Source organism: Apis dorsata, unplaced genomic scaffold (genome assembly GCF_000469605.1).
Source record: "Apis dorsata unplaced genomic scaffold, Apis dorsata 1.3 scaffold_779, whole genome shotgun sequence".
NCBI classification, from domain to species: domain Eukaryota; kingdom Metazoa; phylum Arthropoda; class Insecta; order Hymenoptera; family Apidae; genus Apis; species Apis dorsata.
This window is the reverse complement of record NW_006263926.1, coordinates 35,693-44,647: the sequence shown is the minus strand read 5'-3', so window position 1 is coordinate 44,647 and position 8,955 is coordinate 35,693. Positions and strand designations below refer to the sequence as shown.

Here is an 8,955-nt window from a genome sequence, read left to right as displayed (position 1 = left end):
GGTGCTCGACGAAAATTAAACACCCCCGACGAGTGGGGGAGTGTTCGCGCGTTAGTCGAGGATCGCTAGCTGATTTGAGGGATATAATTATTTCGTGTGATGGAATGGAGGAACGAAAGTGGAAAATGGAAATAAAAATAGTTGTCTGAATTTTCTCGCGTAGATGGATGATGATTTGATAACGTTAATTGTACGATAAATTTTCAGAAATTTATAATTTTATGTTAAATATAGTGGAAGAAACGAAAGAATGTTAAATGCGCGATGAAATGGGATGAGATGGAAGCAAGAAAGAGTGGTGGAAGATGGAAGGAAAAATAATTCTGTGAATTTTCGTAGATGGGTGACGATTTAGTAATATTGGAAAATTTATAATTTTATGTTAAGTGTGCGGTGGAACGAAGAAAGAGTGATGGAAAAAAAATGATTCTTTCGATTTGCTTTCATAGATGTGTGATAACTGATTGATAAATTTTCAGAGATTCTATAATTTTACATTTTTATGATAAGTGGAATGATCTATTATAACTTAGAATTAGAAATTAGAATTAGAACTCGTAGAATTTTATTATTTATTTGATTTTAGATAAGAGGATTTATTAAATTGCAAAAAATTCTAAGAATTATTTTTTCTTTTTTTATAAAGAAGTAACAAGATGTTATGTTATTATTTTGGAATAAAAAAAAAGAAGAAAATAAAGTGAATCGTTAAACTTTATTTTATAAATCAAAAGGAAAACGTCGAGATAAAATCAGCAAGTATTTAATCATTAAATCCATTTTTTGTTGTCAGATTAAATAAATATTTAATAACGCAAATATACTTGACGTTTTTATTAATCAAATCATGCATCGCGTTTCATTGAGTTTTAAAAATATTGTTTTGCAAGTTAATTTCTATTCTTCTTCACGCCATTGTATATCGCACAATTTCAACACGCGATAAACAATCACCAGATAATTAAATATACAGAGAGGGGGAAAAAAGTTGTGAAATGAAATATCAAACATAATTGTTCATCTCCTATTAAATACATTCACGCAAATATAAACGGATTAACATTTACTAATTAACAAACGTCGACGCTTGACAGATTCAATTCTGAATCAAGATGGCCTTTGTGTTCAGCTTAAAGCATGTGTCTACGAGTATCAACCCCTATTCACTACGCATTCCATTCTACGGAATGACTTCAAACGATCTCGATTAACCTCGTGACAAACACTGATCAACGTGCCAAAGGTCATGATACTTCTAACATTCCTCCATTCAACATCAATTTTTATCTCAAAATTGAATTTTTTCAATATTTCATATCTCAATTTTTTTTTCATATCTCGTTTCAAAAATTGAAATCATATATATATATTTCACACTTTCCTCGAATTTAAAAAGACACGAAGAAAATCATCAGATTTAATATGCAAATTCGAATTTAATATACAATTCTCTAAAATTGTCTCTAATTGATTCGCGTTTCCTTGATGTTAAATGGAATAGGAAAATCCATTATATCGATAAGAGAATGACACTTCCTCCTCGTTAATATTTAACGATTAATCCAATTGTTCAATCGTACTAAAATTTTCCAGATTCGATTAACCGAACGATAATTCGAAATCAGCAATATATATATATTTAACAAAAAAAGATCCATTCCATATCATCTGATTGTACCTTTTCTCACATCACCGAGACGAAATTTCACTCTCATCTCGTGACGTCGGTCGACCATCCCTGATCCAAATTGCCAGCTGACAGAATAGTTGACGGTACGCAGAAGCATATTAACTCTCGCCGGTTCACTCGCTTCTCTTCGAATAAATATTTTCCTTTCTTTTTTTTTTTTCTTTTTTTATTTCCACGATTGGATAAAATCCACCACGCACCACGAGTGTCATTCAACCCCGCTCGAATCTTCTTATCTCTCTCTCTCTCTCTCGCGTGGAAAGGTTTAAAGGTCGGAAAAGAAGGGGTGTTTAAACGTGGGATGGATGGAAGAATTAAGCGCGGTCTCTCGCGGAGAAGCGTTAACTCGCATAAACCATGGACGTTGCCGCAGCCCAGCAACTCGTTCCTCGACGTAAATTCGAGGCCAATTTAATCAACCAAATTGAGCCACTTCGATTCACCGTCGCTCCTCCGTCTTCGCCTCTATATCCCACCATCCTTTTCACTCCCTATTCTTTTTATCATCTCTCTTTCTCTCTCTCTCTCTCTCTTTCTTCTTCCGATTAAACGAGGCCTCGATGCCGGAAATTCATAGGATCGAGGAGGCGACCCGGCAACCGCATTTGCACAATAATTCGCGGTGTTACGCGGAATTCAATTCAATTCACGGTCGAACGAGTCGAATAGAATAAAATGGAGAGGGAAAAAAAGAAGAATAAAATGAGGGGAGGAGAAAGGAAGAGTCATCGTGGCACTTTGCTCGACTTTGTTGTTGGCATGATACCAACCCTTGTGAAACAGGTGCCAAATATCGTGGAGGCCTCGCATCGTGTTTTAACGGTTTAACGATGTGATTTGTTGCCTGGCAAGATCGACCTCATCCTCGCACTCCCCTCCTCTCCTCGATAATTTATCGTGGCCGCGTATTTAACGAGTGGAATAACGAGAAATATTGCATCGTCGTGTAACTTTCGTCGTTGATCGCGAAGAAATGATAGGGCGGGTGATCACGGATTCCAATCGAGTTCAAATTTTCCCCTCGTTGGAATAACTCGGATTCGCACGCGATATCGAACTCGACGCGTCACTTCGTAACTTGCACTTTCGTTGCAACGTAGTTGTCCTGTTTTCTCCCTGTTTTTCGAGGGAACGAGCCTTCGAGTAACGAGGGAATCGAGAATAGGCGAGTTTCGTCCTCGTCGCGGGAAGGCAAGACGAGTTTTTTTGGATTCTTCTTCTGATTCAACGACAGGGATCCAGAGAAAAATGAGAGGAGACGTGATGCGCAATGTTTCGCGAGACGACGGCCAACTGCGGTTTCGAGTTGCTGGCGATTGTAAAATACAAAGGGGAAGGGGAAAGATTACGCGACGTGTGTGTATATAAACGATTCACGATAACTCTGAGTAGTAGCCAACGACAAGTTAAAGCATATTCGCTCGAAAAAAAAAAAGAAAAAGAAAAATGAAAGAAGCTTGAAAAGAGAAATTTTCAATCAATAAAGAATAATTGAATTGATTAAATTAAAGATTCAATTCAATTGTTTTAAAAGAGATTTTTGAAGATATAATAAATTTTTTTTTTTAGTAGCACGAGTTTCTGGAAACATCTCAGAAAAATAACTTTTTTAGAGTTGAAAATCATTCGTGCAAATCATTAATGCAAATTGGATAAATTAAATAGTGATGCGCCTTTCAATCTTAATCTTCATTTCTTTCAGTTCGCTTCTTCTTCAAAAATCTTCTTTTTAAGTTTAGTAGAAAAAAGTTTAACCAAGTTTCTTTTCAAAACGCGAAATTAAATACGAAAAGACGAAGAAGAAAAAAAACTATCGTCGCGCTTTTCAGAACCGTCAAATGCAAAAAAGCCCCTTGAGGTACAGATCTTAATTTTGATTAGGGAGGGCCATCCCTTATTTCATCTCCCTCCTTCTCTCTACACTCAAATTTCAACGTGTACTCAACTCATTCATGGCTTTGCATTTCGTCCATTACGATAGAATAGCCTAATACTCATCGATCCACCCCTTTTCCACCCTCCTTTCCTCCTTCCAACTTTTTATTCACTAAATCCATTCACGATGAAGGGAGAAGGGAAAGTTCGATCTTAAAGTTCGCAAATTGAAACGATATCAGACAAGGGGTGTTGTGGAAATTATATGACGTGCCGGCTGGCATTTAATCAAACATCGACCTTGCGCCTCCATCGCGTTAACCTCGTGCCAGTTTCGTAGCTAGGAAATCAAAGAGGAACGAAAAAAGGAAAAGAGGGAATGAAAAAAAAGGGAGGCGAGGGAAAGAAGAGAGGAATACCGGGATCTTAGCTCGAGAGAGGAAAAAATAAAAAAAAGAGATACGTTTAACTCGACGTGCACGTGTCTCTTCCTCTACGTGTCACGCGATCCTTTGAAAATACCTCGTAGGCTCGTTTGCTATTCCTCGGGGTATCCAATGGCGCATTCGAACGTGCAGCGAATATATATATATATCTCGAGGAGAGCAATAGTAAATAAAATTACTGCCTCTATCTCTATCCCAATTCAATCATTTAATAATCCCACACGCGATCTTAACCAAGCAGAAGCGGATTCAACGTTCGAGTTCGAGATCTCTCCTTCACCCCTTTGGCCCCTCTTCTCCGCGATCATATCCGATTTATCGTCAGAACAGAAAGTCGTTGCACCCAATCCTATGCATCGAAATTCGAATGTACAGGAAATCTTCCATCTGTTCTCGCGGAGAGTGAGCACAAGGGCCAAACGAAACTCGTGATAGAATCGTTGTTCACGACGACGAAAATCCTCCAGCTTTGCTCCTCGATGTTTCGAATTGGAAGATTGTTCGATTGGAAGACTGGGAAACGCGCGATACAAGAATTCAACGATCCTCAAATTTCGCAGTCACCCGATCGAAGGAGAGAGAGGGAGAGGAAGAGGGAAGGGAGAAGCACCTCTACGTCGTTTCGTAAACTTTGGTGTCATCGAACCCTGGCCATCTTCCGGAACGATGGTCAAAGAGGGTGCCTTCCTTCCTCCTCCTATTCTCCTCGAAAAAACGATAGTGTGTCTGGACTCTGGAAAGAAGAGTAAAGGGCAAGTAACGAGGGCGAAATTTCTTTCTTTCTTCTATTCCTAGGCTCTTTGATCGCCGAGTTTCCATTGGGACTCCTCTTGGCGCAAAAAATTTTTCTCTTCCATCGAAGAAAAGTTTGGATACAAGTCTTGTTTTGAGATTTTTCTTCTTTTCTTTCTTTCTCATTTTCTCGAGGCAGTGTGCAATCTATCGCCACTTTCTGGATAACTCTTTCTCTCTCTCTCTCTCGAGTTTGGATGGGTTTGTTTGAACAGAGCGACGAAACAGGTGTGGAAAAGTGCCCCAGGCCGCCTGTAATTAATTCTAGTGGCGGTCGTTGCAACCCGGCTCGTTAGCATTTTCGATCTGACCGTTTGTTGCAACTGTGTGCTAATATCTCTCTTTTGCCGCCCTACTTGCACGAAACGCGAAGAGGATTAAATAAAGGCTAGCTAATTCTGGTGGAAGAGAGTAATCGTGTTTTTTTACGAAGATTCTTAGAGTTGGCGACAAAGTGGAAAAGTGAATGGAGAAAATGGGGGCAAGATTACGCGGGAAAAGCGCAAGGTCGAGGTACGTTGAAACCGTACGTTGATTAAAACCGAGCAACGACACTATCTCTCTCCTTCTTTCTCTCGCTCTGTCCTCCTCCTCCATTTACTTGACGGAATAATTAGTGCGTGCAATTAGCCTGGCTTGAAGGCAGCTAAACTCCTGCCTGAAAATTGCACGATTTAACGATTGTTTGTCAGAGGCCAACACAATTTCCCGGACTCGGGATTAATGTCTCTCTCGGGGACCTCGTTCAAGTATGCAAGCTCCATTATAGAAAAGGATCGATGCCGACTCTTAGAGCTTGGCCTGGTTAATAAGAATTCGTGGTAACTTCTTCTGATCTGTTGAAATGAAATAAATAAAAAAAAAAAAATCGAAAAAAGAAGGAAAAATGAAATAAAGATGGAAATAAAACGAAAATACAGAGATAACAATTCATCGTTTACGTTATAAACGAAGATAAAAAAGAGGGGCGGAAAAATGGGGGAAAGATTTAAAGAAACTATAAAAATCGAAACATCGCGTCGTTCGTTATATTTATTCGTGGCATCCCCAGCCGGCCCAGATTCGACCGGTGTTGAAAGCGCATCCAGTCGCTCCCAATCTTGACCCGCAGGGAGCAGAAAAATTCGCGAGACCCGCTCTGCCGGGTTGTTGCGGTGGTCCGTCCACAAACCGCGAACAATTTTACGCGGTTCGTCCGCGTGCAGGCGCAATTTTCAGAAAGGCGATACGCGGCTATGGTCACTGCTGGCCGTTCGCCTCTCTTCCCTCACGCGTTCATTTGAATTTCGCTTCGTTTTCCGATCGATCGTCTCTTTCTCTCTCTCTCTCTCTCTCTCGTTCTCACCCCCGATCGACCATCCTCCCCATCGACACCGACAAAATATAACCTTGACCGTTCGTTTATCGAGTTTTCGTTAAATGAAAAATAGAGGAGAGGAGCCTGGAGGAGAAAGCTACGTCGACGAAAGGAATCTCCGCCGCCGTTCGAACTAAGCTCGAGAGGCTTACGTGGCTTTTCTCGTTTGGCCTTCGTCACGGTGCGATATCACCGTGGCCAGGCTTTTGGGAGATTTCGGGATTTCGTGGATACGTTTCTTTCTCTCCCTGCCGATTCCTCTTTCCTACATATTGGATTTTTGTTTAATTAATTTAATTAATTTAATTAAACTCTGCGTTACGCAAACGATCTTCTTCTCGAAATAAAACGTGAAATGGGAACGGCGTTACATAGAAAAATAATTTCCTCTTTCATGGAGGAATTTCTAAATTCTAAATTCAAAGACAGATAGGCAGGGAAAGCGAAAAAGTGGAAAGAAAGAGGTTTACCTGCGCGGGAAGTGGATACAACTTCGTACAAGCATTTCGTTGATTTCGGTGAGAAGAGTCGCTCGTATTGATCGAGAAAGATGCGGTCCAACGCGACGAACGTTTATTCGCCGGATTTGGTTATATTCGGTAGAATTGGGTAGCAATTCCGTCGCGAAAGTTGCACGAGGAAACCGCCACCCACTCACTGTTCATCGCCCACACACACGATCCCAGCAAAGTCATCGCGATTTGTATAGTTAAACGCGTTGAGAGGCCATCGAGGAGCCTTGCGTTTCAACCTCGATTACGCTCCTCCCGACGCTTTATCAAGAATCGACCAATATCCAACCGTTGTATCTGGGTTTTCCAAGTTCCCAGGCCAAGGACGAATCCGTTAACTCGCCAAAAACCTTGTTTCTCTTTCCCCCCCTTTATTGCCCGCTTTTTAGAGACTTTTTCGCTCGTTAATCTTCCCTCGATTCGCGTCCAAATGTGCCGCCCTTGAATATTTCAGAGATTTAACGATTATAATCTCGTATAAAAAAAAAAGAAAAGAGAAAAAGAAACTTCTTCTTTCCCTCCCTAATTGAATCTCTCTGGCCATTGGCGCCACCGCCCTTTTTACGATCCTCCTCGTTTGCTTTTTCCTTCTTTCTTTTTCTTCGACTTCTAAAGAAGAAAGTTGGTAAGTAAGTTCACAGTTGTATCCGAGGACGTGCTTTATTTCCTTGCCCGGGAAACGAGGCAGCGACAGCATTATGCAACCGTTGTTTCGTTTCCACGACCAAGTTTCCTCCTCTCCTGTTCGGCAACTAATGACGTTAGGGAGATTGCTTCCAGTTCATCGCGCCCCTCACGACCCATAAAATGGAAACAGTATGAGTGTATATATATATATATATATATAATAATAACTTGGAAGAATTTCGAAGGAGGAACGTGCCTATAATCTTAATACACGTATACCGACGTTCTCACTGATTAAACAACGCCCTACTAACGTTCAAAAGTCCCTTTTCTATGATCTCGCGACCTCTGACGAGCGTCTCTATTCGAGCGATGAAAAAAAAAATGGCCTTTTACCTTCGACGAAAACGTCGCCGCTCCACTTCTTTCCCCGCCAGGCGACCTACTCTTTGTGAATTCTCCCGGGGGGAGAGTGGCGCGAATGAAACGACTCGGAACCACGAGGAGACGTGTAATGGCGAGAGCTTAATATTAAGCGTATCGTTTCGTGATCGTCGTAAAAAATTAATTTGCAGAATATCGTACGTGTGATGGCACCGGTCGAAATAAAAAAATAGGATAAAATAAATTTTTACTTTACAAATACACGTTTGGAGAGAAGATACAAACTCGAAGCAAAAGTACATATATACAACAAACATTTGGGAACGGTATTTGATTTTTTGATCGAACGAAAACCACAGTTTTAATCTATATTGATTTTGAAAAGGACGCAAGGATGAAAAAAAGAAGCAGAAATCGAGGTTTTACATCGAGGTATTGAGTTAAAATGTAATATCAGGAAAAACGATTGTTATCACATGTGACATCATCCATGATATGAAAATATGAAAAAGTGGAAAGGTAGAGAAAATTTGGAATATTATTACGTGGAACAACAGAAATCGTTGATTCCTTTATCTTTAGAGCGAAACAATTACTTTTGGTCGAGATTGTGTTGGGGAAAAGGGAGAAAGATCCGTTGTCTCGCGACAAAAGGCGATACAATTTCCAAGTCTCGTTGCTTCGTTTTACCGATACGAGAGTGAAATCGCGTGGAGATACGCGATAGGTCCACGAGATAAAGGGGCACGGTCGATACTGTCCTCGAGGAAATTTCTCCGACGCTTCTGTAACTTTGTTATGCGCGAAATCAAGCGGCTCCTCCGATAAAATTCCAGATAGGAAAGAGGACTGAATTTTCCTGTGGCAACTCTTCTATTCGAAGCAATTTTTTTCTTTTTCTTTTTAACGCAAAAATGTAAGTCAGAAATGTAGAATAATATTATTTGATCTAGAGTTTTTCTAGAGCGTGAATAGTCGTTTAAACGAACGTGTCTACGGTCGCTTCGACGCACGACACAATGGCAAAAATCGAAAGTTTTTTTTATTCAACGTAAACGTAATCAAATGGAAATGCCGACAATGATTTTTAAACGTTTCAACGAGGCACGCGAGTCGCATTATACGATTTTCATCAACGATATTTTCGTCCCAAACGAGTAAACATCGCCACTCCACACGCGCGAAAACTATTATTATGAAAATTTTTATGGCAGATACAACCCGTAGAGAATCGCAATTATGTATGTGATCATCTTCGAATACGGAGATGAA

At 40.3% G+C, this 8,955-nt stretch overlaps 1 protein-coding gene and 1 long non-coding RNA gene across 7 annotated transcripts in view; one reads left to right on the top strand and one right to left on the bottom strand.

Annotated features, from left to right (window-relative positions):
• LOC102679344 overlaps positions 1-3,110 on the top strand; it is an 18,190-nt gene extending 15,080 nt beyond the window's left edge. The window contains exons 3-4 of the long non-coding RNA XR_422698.2: positions 2,414-2,859; positions 2,892-3,110. This is a non-coding gene — a long non-coding RNA (uncharacterized LOC102679344). The remainder of the gene's footprint in view (positions 1-2,413; positions 2,860-2,891) is intronic.
• LOC102679428 (synapse-associated protein 1) overlaps positions 1-8,955 on the bottom strand; it is a 63,191-nt gene that overhangs the window by 46,923 nt on the left and 7,313 nt on the right. The window lies entirely within an intron of this gene.